The following is a 653-nucleotide window of genomic DNA, read 5'->3' as shown; positions in this document are numbered from 1 at the left end:
CTGGGTAGGCGACACAGGGTGCGGGAGGTGAGGTAGAGGATTCACCAAGCGGGTTGAGGGATGCGAGGGGCAGGACACATGATGAAGGGTGCGGAGCACAGGGTGCAGGATGAAGGATGCGGAGTGCAGGATATAGGGTGCAGGATGTAGGCTGAGGGGTGCAGGGTGCATGTTGGGGGGTGCAGGCTGATGGGTGCAGGTTGAGGGGTGCAGGATGATGGGTGATGGGTGCAGGGTGGTGGTGCAGGTTGATGGATGTAGGGTGATGGGTGCAGGTTGATGGGTGCAGGGTGATGGGTGCCGCAGCACGTGCTGCCAGCGCCACCTCGTGGCTGATCCCGGCCCTGCCCGCCCCGCCACCACCCCCCTCCCCCCCGCGGGGCCCGATCCCGGGCTCCCTCTGCCCGCACAAGGCGAACCCGGGCGGCAATGGGCTGAGCCGGGACCCCTTTCCCCGGAGCGCCCCTTTCCCCGGGAGTGCAGCGAGCAGCTCCCACCTCCCACAGCTGCTGTATGACAGGGCCCCCCCCGACAGAGCGTGCACCCACCTGGGGTCACCCCAGCACAGGACACACCCCCGCACGGTGCTCACCCCATCCCATGTACCCCTGGGCACGGTGCTTACCCCTACGCTGGGCATACCCCACCACACC

This window comes from Athene cunicularia, assembly GCF_003259725.1.
Source record: "Athene cunicularia isolate RWA chromosome 23 unlocalized genomic scaffold, athCun1 chr23_part1, whole genome shotgun sequence".
Lineage (NCBI taxonomy): Eukaryota > Metazoa > Chordata > Aves > Strigiformes > Strigidae > Athene > Athene cunicularia.
Note: the sequence above shows the minus strand (reverse complement) of the source record.